Below are 18,070 nucleotides of genomic sequence, written 5' to 3'. Positions count from 1 at the left end.
TAGGGAACGCCAGATTGCTGGGATTGGAAGGGTTACGGGAACGTGGATGGGTGCGAGCGTCACGGGGGGGTTTGGAGCCCTGGGTTTGGCGTGGGGTCGCACTGTCGTGACGTCGAGGTGCCTTTTTGGGTGAAGCTTTAACAATTTTTTTAATCGTTTTTTTGTTTGGTACCCGTGTTGTATACAATCTTTTAACTCCATTTAATGGTGCCAGATTGGGCAACGGTTCATTACCCTCCAATAGGGAAAGGTTATCGAACGGATTCACATTTGAGGTGGACTTCAAAACATCGGCGTACGATCCTCTTGTATTCTGCAAGACGGCCCGTTTGTGTTCCGATTGTTTTTTTCGGTAAACAGAACACAACGACATTTCGTGCCATTCCTGCTTGCAGTGAATGCATTTCTGAGTTTCGGCCTTGCATTCGGATGTTGAATGCGATCCCTTGCATTTGCCACACTTCACGGAGTTTGTGCAGTAAGGCTCTGAATGTCCAATCTGGCTACATTTTGTGCAGCATGCTATTTTTTGCACAAATGGTCGACGGATGGGCACTCTGAGCCCTTCAATGTACAGCGTGTTTGGCAGGACTGTACCCTCGAAGGTGATCCGGAGTGAGGAAGTCTCACGGAACACCTTCTTTCCATCGACCGCACTTGAAGCGTAAAGTTTTTTAACTTCAAGGACCTTTACCCGAGGGGAGGATTGGTGTAGAAAAGCCCCTTGTCCGTACTTTAGGATGTCCTCTAAGGGGTAATCTAAGTCATCAATGACACCGACGACTTCCACCAATCCACCGGGAATATATACCCGGTAATCCTCCGTATAGGACGGATCGGCCGCAATAGCATTGGCTTGCATCCGGTCTTTTGCGGTGACCCGCAGCTTGTTTGGACGCGGGCGAATAATGTCTAAGACACCTGGGTATTTTTTATAAACTGATGCCGTAATTGCTCTTACATCGAGCTGTTTATTTTTCGGCATGAAAAATACATCATGTATCCCGTTATAAGATGCGGGATATGCTCGGAATCTGGGACTCCCTTTCAACGATTGTCCCATGAATTGATCACGGGACGTTGAAGGTAAGGGCTCGTTATTAGCCTTTTTTTTCGCATTCTGTCCTGGATCAGAACTTTTTCGCTTCACTGTAGTAAAGCCCTCCTCCGATTCATCCATCGGCTCCGCCTCCATGAGAGAGTCGGAGCGAGAGAAAAAAACCCAACTGTGTGACGAGAAAGGATAGGTAAACAAGAGAGGATCACTTACCACAAGTAGACACACGAGAGCGAGAGTACACGACGAACGAGCGCTACGCACCTGTCCGACGAATGCGCTCTACACTCACAAACCTACACTACAGTACACACGCAGCGCGTATACACGCGCTGCACACAACTCTACGCACTACACACTGTACGCACTATACACTAAGCACAGATCGCTTTCCGATCGTTCTCGCACGTATTCCTTTGCAGTGCGTATGGTCGAGGTCAGTGGCTTGTTGTCCGGCAAAAAATCCATCCACTTGGAGCGCGTATCGATCACGTCTGATTCGCTTCGTGGTTGGGGACAGAATGTTTTTTGTTCTTAATTCACATCCAATTTATGCTAAACAGAACCTTTCGGTAGGCCCTGCAAAAACCAACAAAACCTGTAGCAGTCGAGGTTTGCACTGTAAACGACATAATCATGTTTGTTAAGTTTATACTAAATGTCGAAAAAGGTGGAAACCAAAACCATTTTCTATCGTTTCCTTGGAAAAACAGAAAAAAAGGTTCGCGCATAAATTAATTAACATTAGAACCTTTTTCTATTGCACCTGAGCTCGTTAAAATGGTACAATTCGATGAATATTATTTTCCCACGCCTCCCAAAGTTTCTGCGAGCGGGGGTTTCTTGTTGGCAAAATGGTAAATGAGAGAGTAGTAGGTAAGAAGTAATTTCCCTTTAAATGGCACTAAAATTGAAACCAAATAAACATACAAAATGATTACAAAAAACCCCGTAAAACAACAGACACAGCCTAGTGTTTTCATTAAAAGAAAATTTATAATAGCTTATGGAAGATCATTCGTCTCTATTTTTAACCACACAAAATATATGTCACGTAGACTAATAAGATATCTGCAAACAGTGATTGAGATGGTTGGATAGCAAATATTGTATCGACCGAGCAGCACTGACGACATCGTACAACGAACCAGGCGCCTCCATGTAGCTTTATAAATAGCGTAGAAAAACGCCGGACCAATATCGTTCAACAGTAGAGCGGGGTTTATCCTATGCTTACTGATGATGTTGTACATTTTCCGGAAATGAAGTGACGAAAGTAGCGAAAACTACAGCAAAAAAGTCATTGTTGAGTTCAGCTTACTATCGTTTGGGTATCTTCTCTGACATGTTTCTTTTTTCTTTTCGGTTCAGTACAGAACATTTTTTCGAGAGCTTGGCAAAGATGTAATATCAATAAGGGTGAAACTTTGTAGGGGTTTTCTCTGTTACGTCAGTGCGTCTTTTTTTTGTATCGAGTGCTTGTAGCGAAAAGAGGATTGAGATTTTATGAAGAATATCAAGTAGTTTCATCAGAATTTCATCATCACCAAATTGTGCAATGTAACAACTTCACTATAGCTTGTAGTACTTTAATTTGCTTTTTCGTATATTATTCTTTTACACGAGGTTTTAGTATTGAGAATAAAGCTATATTTTATCATAATTTTAACAATGTTAGGGAAACAAACGTTCAGTTTAGCAACATTAAATGGTTTAAAAAATAAGTTATCAGCTTATTAAAACAGCTTAGTTAAAACAAGGAATGTTGTAAACAACGGTCATCGGCGAATTACTAGTTAATTATTATTACTATTATAATTATTTTTATTATTTCTTGAGACATGTATTCGCGGAATAAAGAGCAAAAGGTAAACACAGTCAACACCAACCATCAGCTTATAATCATCATATCAAGTTTCATGGTTAAACATATATATTTCAGCTAAATGGTACTCCACCCACCGTTGTGTAAACTTTGTGCCCAGTGTAGTTAGTTTCATTTCCAGTGGGGATTGATGTAGGATGCCCGAGAGTTTATTAACGACGTGCAAAAAAGGTGCAAAAAGGTCTGAAAGCTAAAACCTGTGAAACCCACCTTACCTCTTGCTATACATAGCAAGCCATCGTAGTAGATCCCAGGAAGTGGCTATGGCAATGCGGGCTCCCAAAACGCACGCATTTCATTCCACTTTCGTTTACAGCCACAGCAGCAACCTACCCATGACCAAGCGATCTAATTATAATCGAAAGCCATTCATTTTCTTTAGCTGGATATTATAATGACGACAGGCAACGGCTGGTCAGGTTAATCAGAACATGAACTTTGTGCAACCATTCTCCCCACCTTGGCTTAGTGTGAGTAAATATGAATGGAAAACCGATACACAGCCAATGTGTGCGATGGGGGTAAGAATGTGGGTGTTAGCTTAATTATACGTGCGTACATGTGGTCACCTTTCGCAACCACGAGACACAAAGCGTAGCGGAGCACATTTTATGATTAACCATAACGGGCGTAAACTTCCTACTTATCCATCCAGGCCTACCTGGGTGTATTATTGTGCGGCTGGTAGCGTATGCGTGTGAACTGGAACACGCTGCTATGCCTAACACCACACTATAATCTAAGCTCTAGCAATAATAATCACTTGCAGCCGGGTGGCAAGGTTACGTGAAACTATAATCCGATCCGCGTTGATAAGATCGCTGCCAAGGAGAGTGTTGGTCGGTTTAGTGGTGTCGTGGTAGAGAGTCGCCATGGGTGGGTCGTGTGCTTTCCAGGTGTATATGAATTAAACAGACGCCTTTGTTTATTAAGGCTTCCTCGGTACAGCCACGATAGAAGCACATCCATGCCGGCCCACAGGGTCGCTGTAATTGTATCCTTCCGATGCGCTGTTGCCCTGTTTGGGACAGTGTGAATCACACCCTTTCGAAAGGGTCGTTGGATGATGAGGAAATAACTGAGTATTTGGTGTGGTGCAATGATATGCACAACATATATTCATTCCCTCCGGGAATGCGAATTAATGAGTGAATGTGTTAAACGATCACACCTGAACAAAGAGATAATGATAGAATAAAAATGGCTAGAGGATTCACAAAAACAGTTCATACCTTTAACATACCATAGCCGACATTTTACCATCAATGGTAACAAATAAATGCGATTTGAAGAATAATAAATAACATGTAATTTCGTTACATATTATTAAATATTCCAGAAAAACCAAACAATGATATATACCAGCGATGTCAAACTCATTTGACTACGCGGACCAACATGCTACGTAAAATATTAGTACATGCCGCTAGCTAGTTTTTATATGATATTATATGATACAAAAATTAGATAGTTAACAGTTCCTTTCATTTCATATTGGGATAACAGTTAAGTTTCAACAGTCAAAACATAAATGTAAAAATAATTGCATATAATATATCAGACGTATTACTACAGAACGTTTGTAGCAGATTAATTTCAATTGACCATAGGCTTCCGATATTTTCAAAATTGACATAGTTTTGTATCAACTAACGGGATTTAGTGCGAAAAAATAATGCCAATAACTGGATAAGCCAATGACCATAAATGGTTTATCCATGGCAGAAAAGTAATTTGTATGATGATATTGGAGTATTTTTTATCATCAATATTTTTGAGTTAGTATTGATTGTGACCGACAGTTACGTACGTTTAAAACAATGTTCTTATAGTTGATGCTGTCCAGTGTCCATAAATCACTACAGGCCGGATCGTCCAGTCTAGTCGAGACATATCATTTGACAATGTCGGGAAACGCAAGGTGTAATACAATTCCTTGGTAACCGTTAGTCCCTTCCTGGCAATCGAAATAGAAATATCCATTTATAATAGCGATCTAAATGAGAGCCATAGGTCTACCTGTAGTCTATCTAGTCAGCTCAGTGCTTGTAATCGTTCGTAACATCCTATCAAAAGGAACACGTAGTTATGCTGACATCTGATGTCAGATGATTTTTGAACGGTTTGCTGAAGTTGGATGTTTTAAGCTACAACCTAAAGAGTGGCTCGACCTGATACTTTCCCAAAACAATATGCCAAAAAAGTGTCAGAACTTGCATGAACTTGCTTTTTGATGCCCGTTGGTAGAGCGATTTTGTAATTTTTTTCGTATTCATTTTATTACTTTTTTGCTTTTGTGCACCAAGTGTCTTTAATGATTCCTTAAAAATAAAAAAAAGTAATGTATAAAAACCACATACAGTATGTGTCAGTTAATTCTGGACGATAACGATTTTGCTTTAATTTGAAGTTAAAACACCGGTTGGTTCTTTAAAAAAAAAGTTCAACAAATATGTTTTTCTATCACGGTGAATTAAGTTTATAATGAGGTAAATTAGTCGTATGTTGATCGTATGTTAGGATTTATCCTCTGGAACGCTAAAGAGTTCACTTACCGATTATGCCTAAGAACTGTCAACTCTACTCTGTTCTTGACCAAACTCAGTATAGTTACTCCCTAGTTACTCATGCCATATTTATTACTAATAGTTTGACACTTTAAGCGAAGCGTTGAATTAATTCGTATGACCACCGCTTTGCTCATCGCTCAACTTTGTATCTGACGCTCAGTGATTCTCTTGAGAACGAATGAAGTAGGAAAGAGAGCACGAGAACGACATGCGCTACGCCGCTTATCGCAATGAAACAAAAGAGTGATAACAATCGCCCGAGAAATTGTCACTCTCATCGCTCTCTTGCCATGCGCTACGTGCTCATTCGAAAAACTGTGTCGTCAGGCCAGTGATCAAAGTGTTAAAGAATGAAATTGATGCACCATATTTACTGAACAGGTATACGCTCCAGAGCGCGCACAAAGAAATATAAACGCACTTTCGCTCCCAACCACAATTTGTTATTGGTCAGTTATTGTTCAATTAGCTATAAATGCGTTGAACAGAAATAAATTTTAAAAAAATTAAGTAAACAAGATTTTTACTAATTTTGTAACCATCTTACTAAACAAAACCAAATTAAAACAAGGAATTTAATGCTCGATTTCAGCAAAATACACAGTTTTGTTTTTATTCTATAGCTCGAACAGTTTTTGAAATTCTTTAGAAAGAGATATTGAAAAACTTTTATGACAAACATTGTTTGTTAAAATGCGCAATAAACTAATATAAGTAATTAAAATAAATCTAATCAATTATTTAGTTAACTGTTAGATGCCCAGATCCTGTATATGTAGAATCGATTTGATCGATTTCCAACCGGACCAACTTCCTAGTGACAAGGACTGTCTAAAAGACTGCGGGGAGCAAATAGTTTATTCAGCAGATTCAACAATCGATTTAAAGTAAAATTCGGTTACAATTTTAATTCCAGATAAATTGCCAAACACACCAAATACACCCGGTGTTTTCCCTTACCTCAATGCATGTATGCACATGCAATAACTAAAACTATATGCAAACTTATGTGTGTACTCAAATCCAATCATCCCTACAATTTGGGGCTCAATAGCAATAAATTCCATCTTAATTCTCGTATTCCGGCATTCAACACATATCAAACCGGTTGACATAATAAAGGCGAATAATGTGCTGTAAAACGTTTTAAAATTTATCATCACATCTGTCGTTGTGTGCAAATCGCATCGTACAGATAGTATCACTTCATTCCCATCTATGCTTGGCACAGGCGCGATCGAACAGGTCGTCTTAAAGATCAAAACACCGAGCTCGCTACAGTAGAATTCGATTTGCGGGCTCAGCACGTCTGTGCTTTAAACCCAGGCAGTACCCGTGAGAACATGTGAGCGTAAAGGAAAAATCCGCATCCGTTTGGTAGCTGTGCTGCTGCTACACCGTAACTGCTTAGAAATGCCAACCCGCATAAACGGACCGGGCCCTTAATCCACTTTACAGCCCTCTCGGGAGCGGTAACTTTTCTGCCGTTCCCAGCATGAAATAGTCGACGACGCTGTACACTGTGTGTATATGTACCTGCGTGGATAAGTGTTTCCTGCGTGAGGAGTTTTCTTACCCGGTTATTCCATTTCGCTTTTCTTCCATCAAAAATATGGCCCAAATCTCGCTACTTTTTTAGTACGCAGTACTGTTTGCATGCCACACCCCACAGTTTGCCTTCTACTGAGATACTTCTGATGTGCGTTTTTATCGCAAAAGAAAAATCAAAATTTCAGTACCATTTTTCCTCTCATCTGACCGATGGTTTACGGCAGAATGTACTCGAGGTCAACTCTCTTTTTCCAAGCAGTGTGTCGGAAACGCAGATTCAAATACTAAAACGCTTCCAGGTGATACTCTGAGCAAGTGAAACAATACAAGAAAAGGAAAGCAAAAGGAATGAATAAACCAAATTGCAAACAATTCCGCACACAAGACGATCGACAAATAGAGGCATTTTTACTGTTTTCGTCCCACGAATGAATTGTCGAATCGATTCTTGCCAACACTTAGCACGAGTGTGCTGATTCATGGGATGGAACAAAACAGCCACCGTCTAAAGTCGAACTCGGTATCTCTGAAGATGTGTCTCGGAGTAAGCATTTGGACGAAAAATTAGAATACAGCACTCAAATTCTTCCCTCGCAGTCAGTACTCCTATTTTTTTCCTTGTAGCTCCCATCTGCGACTTTCAACAGCAAAAAAAAGGATCTTAGTGTACATGCAAATGTTAGAGGTCAATGTTCGTTACATAAACAAAAAATACAAAACAATCGTTGACTTAGTTGAAAGCAACTTAGTTGCACAAACAGATAACTAGACATGCTTAATGGTGCATGTAAACTGATACATGGAATGTCTAGCCAGAGTGACAGTTAAATGAAATTGAAAGTTTATTATAGCATCGTATGGTAGAGGATATGCAAATTATTAAACTAATTAAACTAGTGGAACTAATTGCTTAAGTTAACTAAACACATAAAGTAATAAAATATTGCAAAAAATATAGGAGAGATTGGGGTTTAAGCTTAAATACAAGTAATTGAAATTCATCTGTGCAAAATCCTTTAAATAAAGCTATTTATAATATGAAATCCTAACATATACGCTTCATCCTTAAAGGTCATCACTATTCTGTTCAACTAAATCTTCATGCAGAGAACGACAAAACAAAGTGTCCACTACATACAATTATACAATTATATAATTTTACAATTTTACAACGAATTTACAGTTTTTGAAACTTTATTCGTTATATGCTTATGAAAAGACGACAAAAATGTCTGCATTCTGAAAAATGTTTTTCCAAAATTGGTCAAAAGCACTCTGACAAAATTGTGTTTTCTTTGTTTGTGATGTTTGTGGCCACACATCACAGTGTGTATATAACAATGTTTATGTATTTCTGCCTGGAGAAAGAAAAGAGACTCTTTTCACTGTTACTCACCAATACTCATTCGATGTCAAACAGCACCCGAAACAGCTGTATTGCAATTTCATAAAAAGTATCACAATCACATTCAAAACGTAAGCTACCACAGAAGAGACCTTAACCGTATCCTTTAACATATAGGTACATTTTTTATGAATCTCCCTAACAATCTCCTTCCAATATGTTGTGCTCGTCTATTTGACAAATTCGCTTTGCTGAACGACGAAATGGCATTACATTCCGTGTCAAAGTAATACCATTTTCAGCACGGTAAACAAGCAAATTTCACTTTGACGAAGCGCACGGCGCTGTATGAGACGTTAACGAACTCTATTGCTTTCGCGAAAAATTGGAAGGCTTTGTGCGAGCACAAAACAAGATTGTGCACGGGGGGGTAGGAACTCGAGCAAAGTTCAATTTGCTCAACAACCGACGGGTCGACAACAGTGCGACAAATACTCAATAAGCTGATGCGTTAACAAGAGGTGAATCCGTTTCCTTGGCAGCGCGTGTTGCAACGCACCACGAAATGATAAACAAGGTCAGCTCGATTCAGTCAAGCGTAGAGAGACACCTGTTTATGGAAGAAGAAACCATAAAACACCTTAAGCTTCGCTGGACCAAAAAGACTCAAAACGCAACACACTGAACAAGTCTTGTGATCCAATGGAAGCGATTATAAATGACAGGTCTATTTTTCTCTTGTGAAATTTCATCCCCACTCTTCCCGTACTGTAGAAAGCTATCCCATTTGCGCATCCTCTTGAACGCTGGAATCCTGGCAGATGGATGGGGTTGCCATACGTTATTCTTTGTAAAGAGGAAAGTAAAGCCTGTTGGCAAGATACCGTAGTCGAGCATGGCCGGAATGCTCTTATTTGTTGCTTCCTGGAAGCTGTAAAGGGAACATCTCCTTAACCTTCCAAAATGTTGTTAGCAACCAGATTTCTTATGCTTCTCAGTTTCGAACATGTACTTTAATTGAAAAGAAAGGCCAGCACACTGTTTGGAGCATCCGTACAACGATTGTTAATAATATTTTTCCGTACTGATGGGATAAGCAAAACCATTCCTCTTCATACGAAAATAATGGTGGCACGTTATCAAAGCTAGTAGATGCTTTAGTTAGAAAGCCCAAGAATGTGGTTGCGAAAAGTGCTTAAAATGATTTATTAAGCGCCAAAACAAGCAACTCAATTCAAGTACCGACCATGATTAAAATTGTGCAACCGTGCCCTGAAAAGGAGGGAATATATTTACACCATCGAGCATACTTCCTCAAATTCGTTTGCAGTACAGTAAAGCGAAAAATCAAACACAACTTTAAACACTGTATTGGGCAGTGTAAACTCTGTGTGTAAGAGTGGAGAGTAATGAGAAATTGTGTAAAAAAAAAGCAATTCCTCTTTCTTAAACGATAATTTACGATGTAATAAACACACATATTCCGAATAACGACATAAATAGCACGATTTAACAAACTATGTTATGATTTAAAATCCATACCAAGCATTATATTTTCTTTTCAGGAGAAACAGCCCGAATAAGCCATTGCCATGTTAAGCTTTAAATATTTACACTAACAAATTAAATAATTCAGAAAATGGGCCTCCCATTAATAAACATAAGAAATTCATATGAACTACCACAAAACAAGAGAAATACATAAATAAACATTCCCTATTGTGGGCGCTTTTACGATATCAGCCAGTTGTTTTATATGAAGTTTGACACCTGGCGGCTGAAATCAGGTCAACACTGCATATAAAACTAAACACAAAACTAGCCAAAGATGTTAAGCCTAGATTATTTTAGCCTGAAAAATGTGTAAACAAATAATAATCTAAATGTGTATTCGTTGCAGGCACGATCGGCTTCGTTCGTAAAGGAATGAATTTGTTTTGTTGAAGGATAAATATTGTATCAAGAAAGGTTACAAATTGTTTGGAAGTATTTTTTAGGTTTAAAAAAATGTTTTGACACTTTTCAAACAGAAACAAGAAACAATTTTAAATTGGATCTTTGTTTGTAAATAATCGCCGACATTCAATATGGTGGACCGCAACTGTCATATGGATACAACCCGGATAGTGAATACTGTTCCAACGACAGGCTGAAAATGTCAGCTTTCTGGCTTAAAATATACAAGGAGCCTATATATTTTTTGTAAATCTCGTTAATGCAAGGTAAATAGAGAAGCGGCCCGGTGATAACAATTTCAATATTCAATAGATTCGTCGGCACCTATAAGGCCGGACAGAATCGATTCGCTACTAGACTATTTTTCTCGTAACAAATACTTATTATCCGACTGCGTGATACTAATAAGTCTCGGAAGCCTGTATAGTCTGGCATGACCTCGCAGGTCGTTACGCCAAAAATCAGGAAGAAGAAATACAAACTAGATGGGTTCGTACAGCCTAAAGTAGTGCTCACACATAACATTCTTTCAGCTCGAAAATCGAAAAATGCCCCTCATTCAATCACTTAAAGTTGGTAGGCGAAGTAGACGATAAAAAAACTCCACGGAGAGCGTCTAGTACATTATGTGGATGCATAATTATGCATTGATCTAACACTTGGAATGCTGCACTTGAAATTGTTAAACCGGCTTTATAAGTACGGGCGCACGTCGCTAGAATGACCTAACCTTGAATGGTCGCCAATTATGGGATATTAATTGCTTTCCATTGACAGGGAGCGGAATGGTCCATTCCTCTATTCCCAATACACGTGCCGCTGCTCGTTTGATGATGTGTGGCCATCGATTATGTTGCCGCATTCCGCAACCGTGCGTGGGAGGACGACTATATATTTGTCCTAGCTCCAGCACTCCATTACTAAATGCGAATGCACGTTTGTACACTGCGATTCATCCGGACTGCGGTTTGCTAATGAAGCGTTTATCATTTCTGCCTCGTCACAGCAGTAGCGGATATGGTGTGTATGTGTAGCAGCTTGCTCCAAAGTTAGTCTACAAACTCTGATTCTGCTAGCTGGTTTATGATGTTTCTGGGCGGAAGAGAGCTCTAGCAGTATGCGTCCAACCCGTTTCCGATAATGACAGAACACAATATCCAAATCAGCCCACTCGACGATACTGGCAAATGGTAAACCGCCGTATTTACCGATATCGTTTCGGCTACAATGTTAATCCGGTACAATATATGCTGAGCTTGGAAAATAAAGCCCACTCTAATTGACGAGCCCATGTGTTTGCGTAGGTGCTTACGGCACAAGGCACACATACATACACACGCACACTGATGGGGTGTGTACAAGGGACGGGAGACGAAAAAAATCCTTTCCAATCATTCAGATCGTCGACAGTCACCATTACAAACGTTAATCGACTCCCCCACCTGCCAACCAATCGCGACGCATTATCAACACATATACCCCTCGCCCCCTTCCACCACTATCATCGCTCGCTCAGCTAAACAAAGCTCCACGCTCAGCCGGTATCACACGTTCTGGGGAAAAGTAAATGTCAATCAAGTCCTTTTTTACCCCCATGCACGGCATCCGCTTGTATGCTCTACTCAATCAACGATTCCGACGGTATGAAGATAGCCTATACCCCACACAACGAACGTTAATGGTGGCCCATAAAACCCGATTGCTTGTCCATCGGAATCTGCCGGCGCCGGGGTGCGCATTGGAAGTGCGAGGATGTGCGTGCTTTTACATGCCCCATTGGAGCATTGGTCCTTTGTCTGTGTTTGATGGTGTTGTTGGTTGTTCGGAATTCAGAAATAGAAATGTCGGTACCGGGACCGGAGCTCGCGTACCCGTGATTAGGATTGCGTTTATGTTCAGGCATAAAATCATCCAAAATCATCGTTAGTTAAAAAGGTCCCAGCGGTTGGTGTCACGACGGTAGCAACATGTATAAATTGTATTGATTAGACTGTCAATGTGACATCTAAAGTGTCTGCGTTACATTTTGTTCCCAGTGCCACCAGCCGGAGTGAAGGTTTTGTTAGAGGTGTTTGAAGAGGGGTTGCATATCAAATGGAAATCAGAACTCCTCATAGTAAGATCGTTTTCTACAATGTCCCACAAAATTGATGTGAAATTGATCGTATCTACGGGTGGCCATGAATTATTAATGATATATTGATAATCATCGGGACGATCCCGATGCAGTCTTATACTCGCACGGCTCAATAACATGCCCGTTGTCGGTTCAAGCCTCGAATGGACCGTAGTAAGGACTAACTATACGGCTACGTGGTACCTAATAAATCTCCAAAGCATGATCGCGTGGATCGTTACGCAAAAAGGAGAAAAATCATAAACATCGGTAATAACGATGCAGAAAGAATGCGTCACAAAATCATGTCATGCAAAATGCGTCCAAAAAAAGATAAACAGACTTTTATAATCGACACATTATCAGTGGCTTACTCCAGGATTGACACAGTGTGGGTGAGATTTAAAGTTGTATGGCATAAATTATTATAAGTTGTAGCAGTAATTACTGGGTTATCGTCTGATATAACGTACACAACATTAAAATATATATTAATACTAAAATAATTAAATTAGAGAACAAAACGTTACAGTATTCTTACTTCGTCTACGAATCACCAAAATATACTTCTGCGTATTGCATCGCCGAGGTATACTTCTCGGAAATGAACGGACAAAAAAGAAAAAAAAAACTAATAACACCTCGTTACCGGTCGCACATTGTAAGGTCGGTCGTAACTTTTCAACATAACGACGGTGTCCAAACAGGATGGAATAAACCAGTGAAAAGTACCGAGAATGGTTTCAAATCACGAAACACATCAACGAAAGAAAAATGCAGACGTTGGTCAAATTACAAATTACAATGCCTCTAAATCTTATTTTCAGATGCCTAACGAGCCTAAAACAAAGCTACTACCAACTACCATGCGCCTTTGTTAGAAGTAAATTTTTTTCAAGTTTTTCATTACCAAATCCTTGCAGCCAAGTAAAAAACCCGAAGATATATTTAAACTCAATCATCAGTATCGTGTATGTGGATCATATGCCCCAGAACAAAACCACGTGTACCATTCGTGCATCCTTGAGCCAATTACTACGCGCACTGCTGTTTGAAGTGTATGAACATTACAACAAAGCTCTAAAGGCCGGGCTACATTGATCGTACTCACAAGTGTAATTTCAATTTTCACTAGCGCATCTGGCGGCGGCTGACCGAAGCATTTTGCCAAACAATTTGGAGCCGCTTCAGAAAATATGTTATTTTTCCATATTTTTTACTTAAACTGGACTGGAAAAGCTTTGTAATTGATAGATAAATATGTTGTACGAGTATTTCAGCAGTTTATCTATCAAAAAACGATGAAAATACTAATTAATTTTGAGATCCATCACGATCATTCCCCCAACGACCAAAAAAAGCTTCCACCAGCCGCCGCCAGATGCGCTAGTGAATTTAAAAATTACACTTGCGAGTACGATCAATGTAGCCCGGCCTTAACAAAGGGACAGAAAGCTCTTAAACGCGTGCAGCTAAACATCAAACGCTGCCAAGGATACTATTTTACCCAGTGACTGTAAAAGGGTCTTGGGAACGGGCGCAAAACGGGTCGCGAGGAACAGCGCGCTAGCGCTCTGAGAAATTGATTGTAGGCCTGCGCTCAAATTGCAGCCAAGCACGCGCTGACGGAAACCAGGATCCCACACCACAGCCACTTTAATGGGAAGTTTCATATAACTGGTCCAGGGGAGGGATATTGGTCCGTTCCTCTTTCCCGGTGGCTTCGCGTTCGTGTGACTTGATTGAGTAACCATAAATTCGAAGCGTTTAATCGGCCACGTTGCTTGGTGCGATAAGAATCAATTGTGCGAACCCTTCGGAAGTGGGAGCCATTTCAAAGTTGCTCTTTCATTCGCTATCAATAAAGAGGTTAATTTATGCCAAATAATAACGACGTGGAAACACACATAATGGGCCGTTCGTAGTTAGGATATTTTGATCATACTTTAATATGCTATTGTGTAATAGTTATGTTGAGTTACGTAAAGTGAGCAACGTGAGAAGTGCGTCAGCAGCGGCGCGTTAAGCAAATTAGTATGGCTACGTGGATTGAACAATTCAATTTAACCTCCAACCATCCTACCGGTGTCCTTTAGTGGAGCATTGGTGATGCACAAAAAACCTATCAAATTTAGCATTAGTGGGAGAAATAGAGCCCCGGGGATGACAAACGGCCGATTGAATTATTTATATTAAATCTAATTGCACTGACTCAAGGCACTGAATAATTCAATTCGCAGGCACCACAACCTCAACATTCGTACTATATTTGACCACATTTATTATCCCCAAAGGACTAACTGATGTAGAAAAGGGTTTCATATATGATTCATTTGAAAAGTTTTAGACAAATTTAGGCATATATTTAGACGTATAGGTTGGTAAGGTAGTGTCTGCTTATGTGTATAATAAACTTAAGCGCATGGAACTATGTTCAAATTAAAACATTTCATTCCAACGAAATTGAAACGGCAAGCACAGATTGAGGTTTAGATAGCACATTTCGCATAGTTTTATTTTAAAAGGCAATCTCGTTCCAACTGTACTGCCAACTATAACCGCTTCCGGGTAAAGCATCACCCTGCTTAAAATGAATATATTATTCATGGTTGACCAAACCCTAACTTCATTACATTCGCCGCACATATCCGTGCTGCCCAGCTCCGGAGCATGATCCTTTCGGTTCATTAGGGAAGCTTCAAGTTCTGTGCCGCCTAAATTCACCTCACCGCGTGAGTGATAACGAAGGTGTGATGTGAACGGAAGGATAACACATTAAAAATACCCGACCCGAGATTCGAGAACCTTCAGCAGCAATGCCTGTTACCGGTCACATACGGGACACGTTGTTGTTGTTGTTGTTGGAAAGTCAGTGTACAGCAATGTGGATCGTTTTAAATAATTTAATTTCAAGCCCTCTCTTGCTCTTTCCGCCTATCATATCATCTGGCATAGTGTTTCGAGGGAAATGTACAGGTTTTACTCTTTAATGTCTAATGCTTGAGTAAATAGAAATCTAAAAAAGGGTACACTTTCGACTATTCTACTTCTCTGATTTCAACAGGTTGGAAAGGCAAACTACGAAGGTATTATTTAGATTTCCTACACAATATTAACTCTTCACTGTTTTAGATACTCCAAACGGTAGTGTATTTGTTCATTCAAATGCCACACTTAACAAAGGAAGATTGGAACGTCTACAAAAATATTGCTGTGTGGATGCAGACTTGAATAACATAAGACACAGCATCTTATCTTACTCAAACACGCTTAGAGCCTACCTGACCAACCATTAGCAAAAAATTATGAAAATCTCACACCACCCCGAACGATGTGAACGAACGACCCTGCTATCCATCTCATTTAAGCACCGATTATACTACCATCTATGGGGGATGGGAAATATGTTTTTGTAGATTTCAAATGATTTCACGCGTTTTATGTGCGTAATGAAACATATAACGCACTTCCATTTGGTGTCTGAGACGTTGCGTTACGTTAGACGTTATCTTGGAAGATCTAAAAACTGTTATAAAATTCATCGAGTGTTAAAACGCCCATATTCTCCGCCCGCCACTCCCCAGTTAATCTTCTTCTCAGTCCCGTTAATTGAATCTTATGGTTAGGGCTTAAAGTTAACCACCATCGTAAGCTGCATGATTTGTGGCCAATAATTTTAAAGTTCGACTTAACCCCACACCATCGGGGACTTATCTCTTACCGTCGCTGGACAGAGTTGTGGAACGGATTCTTTATCTCAGCCATTCTCGCCTGTAGGACACGCCCTGCCACCCAGTGAGATGAGATATTTCAACAAAAGCACATTCCATGCCCTGGGGTGGGATAGCTGAAATGGGAAAAATAAATGATACTTCAAGAACTTTGACTCAGCGCACGAATCGATTGTTCCTCCAGTAATCCAGTCCCCCGAAACAAAAGTAACAAAAGGTCAAGGTGAACATCTTTACCCGCCAAGTGCCAAGTGGAATTAAAGAAGACAGCGTGCTGGTGGAAGCGCAGGGGTCAGCTAATATTTGGCAAAGCCAAGCTTGGTGGCAGGGTTCAAAATCATGAAATAAATAAAGTCCCGCTGGCGAGATGCCATCTTTACATCGTAAAGAGTATTGAATGGTTTTAGCCTGACTCGCGTGTAAATAATAGTGTTGAACAACATTGCTATGTGTTAAAGTAAATTGATTGTAATTTCGTTTTCAGTAGGTTTAGAAACTCAACGCGGTTAGTTTTGAAAAATGTTATCCAAATATCCCACAGCCAAACCATGTGTACGCTTATAATATGCCTATCAGTCAATTTTTTTCTTGCCAATTTACTCGTTTGAACCAGAACTAACACATATCTTTCGCTTTTACACGAGATGCCATAAAAACAGTCAAAGTCAAAATGATTTCGACTTTTAGTCGACCACGAATGTATCTTCCTGGAGGTGGAACATCAAAGCGCTATTCTGGCAGGGTGTACATTGTTGGCGCTTGAGGCAACATCGTAACATCGATTCCCTTCTCTTTTTACAGTATTTACGATACTTTCACAGCCTGGGCTTATATTTTCTGTGTCGTTTCGAAGAATCCATAAAATTGTACTTTTCTGTCTGGCCTATTTGTTGCGGGCTTTAGTATGCTGAGTGAAGCACTCGCCATGGCCAACTAATAGCATGAAAGAGTAATTCCATGTGGTGGTTATCCGGTATATATGTATCCCGTACCATTTCGGTTTAGCTTGGTTGGGAATTGATGATAATCATCACGAACAACACTCATCGTCCAAAGAGTAGGAAGCTCGAAGATGGAAAACTGCAGGCACATAAATTTGATCCACAAAACCGTACTAAAAATCGCACCAACCATTCCTTGCACCCAAATAACGAATTGAACAACAAATATTCTTGATCCATTTTCTCACTCCCCAAAGACTTGGCGAATAAGGAATAAGGCGACCCATGGAATGGGACGCATGTTTACAGTAATCCACTCTCGTTAAATTTCCAGCACATCCTTTAGGGAAATCAGTCAGTGGTCCAGATACGAGACAAGGGGGTGTATACCGAACACCACGATGGATCCATAACACCGAAAATACACAATCTTCAATCACTCGCGAATAACGATCCAAAGCTTCCAAAAATGAACAAAAAAGAACGTGAATCAAAGCAGGACCAACGGGAAATAAAAGACCCAAACATCCATCAGCAAGCTCAAGGGGCTCCGGTTGGGACGATAAATGTGGTGATAATTACGCTGTGTTACGTCTTTTTTCGGCCCAGCAAACGAGCAGATAGGTCGTTCCGCCCAACCGGACGATCGCATAAGGCAGGGAAACTGGCAAAATCGCCACTACCAATTGCTACATAATGGGAGCGAGCAACGAGTCTCAGGCATAAAATTTTAATTCCTCCTCTTATTGGTGTACCCGCCATAAAATGTTCATAAATATGTATCATACACTCAAGTACATGCCTTTGGCTTGATCTAAAAGTCATGCGAATTCATTGAGTAGCGACGCGATACAATATAGCAGTATTGATATTTATCAAAAAGATAGTTGTGATATTCAGCAAAGTTCTAACAATCAA

At 40.1% G+C, this 18,070-nt stretch overlaps 2 protein-coding genes across 7 annotated transcripts in view; one reads left to right on the top strand and one right to left on the bottom strand.

Annotated features, from left to right (window-relative positions):
* The window catches only part of LOC120893206 (pseudouridine-metabolizing bifunctional protein C1861.05), a 183,843-nt gene that overhangs the window by 95,963 nt on the left and 69,810 nt on the right, over window positions 1-18,070 (bottom strand). The gene's annotated exons all lie outside the window — the stretch shown is intronic.
* LOC120893205 overlaps window positions 1-18,070 on the top strand; it is a 137,423-nt gene that overhangs the window by 55,935 nt on the left and 63,418 nt on the right. The gene's annotated exons all lie outside the window — the stretch shown is intronic.

Source organism: Anopheles arabiensis, chromosome 2, assembly GCF_016920715.1.
Source record: "Anopheles arabiensis isolate DONGOLA chromosome 2, AaraD3, whole genome shotgun sequence".
Classification (NCBI taxonomy): Eukaryota; Metazoa; Arthropoda; class Insecta; order Diptera; family Culicidae; genus Anopheles; species Anopheles arabiensis.
Note: the sequence above shows the minus strand (reverse complement) of the source record. Positions and strands in the feature narration are given on the sequence as shown.